Source organism: Triticum dicoccoides, chromosome 7A (assembly GCF_002162155.2).
Source record: "Triticum dicoccoides isolate Atlit2015 ecotype Zavitan chromosome 7A, WEW_v2.0, whole genome shotgun sequence".
NCBI classification, from domain to species: Eukaryota; Viridiplantae; Streptophyta; class Magnoliopsida; order Poales; family Poaceae; genus Triticum; species Triticum dicoccoides.
This window is the reverse complement of record NC_041392.1, coordinates 510564503-510566555: the sequence shown is the minus strand read 5'-3', so window position 1 is coordinate 510566555 and position 2053 is coordinate 510564503.

The following is a 2053-nucleotide window of genomic DNA, read 5'->3' as shown; positions in this document are numbered from 1 at the left end:
CAAGTTTCGGAGTCGCTTCCGCCGGCTATCACCGGCTTCGGCTTGTTCACAACACGGCCTGCTAGGGTCGACTCTCGTCACTGCTTTCGGCCTCTGAAAAAGCAGAAATTGACTGACACCCTAAAAATGTTCAGACACCTGACATTTAGCAAACGGGAAAAAGAGGTGCAATGGGGACGAAGATTGAATGGGGCTAAACCTAAGGTAAGTTTTCTCAGACGTGAAAACTTACGGGTCAAATTCCCACTAACCTCTCATTAATAGCTCTAGAGTTCCATTGTGGGCTCACTTCCACTCCCCTTTTCCAACAATAATATGCCATCTGGTCATGCAACTTTAATTTTGTATGATTTATCCATAGATGTGGCAAAACTCACGGGTCTACCTATAGGTAAGAAAATTACAATTATTTTACGTTAACTCATAGTGTTATTTGTTTTTTTCTTTCTCGGACATTTTCGTTGCCCAACCCACTATCACCATCTTCATTATCTGATCTTGCCTATGTCGGCACCATTGCATGCTAACCCGTCATACACAATGGCTCCGTTAGGTCAAACCTTTACCCCTAGCCACCCCTAATCCTTACCTCCCATTACAACGAGTTCTCCTTTATTGGTCCAAAAGTATTGTCACCACCGCGGAGGTGGCTCCACCTTGTTACTACTCTAGCGAGGCTTCCTCCATTAGCCCCAACCTCCAGTACCATCAACGTTGTTGTACTACCGTTAGCTTCGCCCCTCTTTCTACCGTCTGCACGAAGAATCGACCATGAGTTTAGTGAAAACATGTGAATGAACTAACATGAGTGCTTAGACATAATCATGCAGAAGGACACCGACATGATAGTAGATCAAAATAGTGATTGCAGTATTGTCTTAGGCCTTGTACATTGCAGGTGTCTCTGGTGGGTTCTTGATGTCTACTGCTCACATCTATTCTTGTAGACTCTGCTGGGCCTCCAAGCACAGAGGACTGTAGGACAACAACAATTTCCTTTCAAATGATGACATAAAGTTTATCAATCCGCGAGAGGTGTAAGTGGAACGTAGGCTCTCTCAAGCAACCATGCAATAATAATACAAATTGTCTCTTGTGTCCTTCCTACATATTTCCTTCGGTCCTTTTTACTCTGCGTATAAGAATTGTCTGAAGTCAAACTTCATAAAGTTTGACCATATTTATATGAAAAAATATCAACATCTACCATGCTAAAGTTATACAATATGAAATTTTAAGTCATGACACATCTACTGATACTGATTTCACATTATGAATGTTGATATTATTTTTCTATAAAGTTGGTCAACTTTACGATGCTTGACTTCGACAAATCTTATATGCGAACTAAAAAAGATCGGAGGGAGTACAAAACTTAACGTACTGGGTAAGTTTTCTAAAAACAAGAAAGCAAGTTTCATAAAATTTAACCTGGTAGAACAAGAACCAAAATGTTAGGACTGAAAATCAAATCAAATCATACAAAAGGCATTGCACTTTGAATGAACGAAATCAAAATGGTATCTCAATTGAAGTTCATAAGGCAGGCATCAAAGTCTTTTGACAAAGGGAGATTTCATAGTACAAGCATGCATGTGTTGAATAGAGGGATGGATATTTGTGGGAAGAGAAAATAAAAAATTGACAAAAATAGCGTAGCAAGTTTTCATGGGAAGAACGATGGCATGAACTTGCGAAGCAGCAGGATAGGCCAAACTGATGGGTCCACATCACGTAAAGGCGAGAGTAACTACACAAAAGAAAAAGAAATAGAGAAAGAAGAGGATGAAACAGTACTCAAACCTGAGAGTGGAACATGATAGAAATAAAAGAAGAAGAAGATGAACAGTGTAAAGAACTCGTCGAACATGGTGTAAGGCCAACTCCAACGCGCGACCCCATCCTGTCCGCCCGCTTCCATTCGGGGGTAAACGGACAAAGCAGGCCTCCCAACGCACGGCCGCAAACGGACCGTCGTCCATTTTCTGTCAAGTTTGGGCCCAGTTTGCGGCCGACGGACACGCGCGAACGGCGCATGGCGCCTGCCCATGTC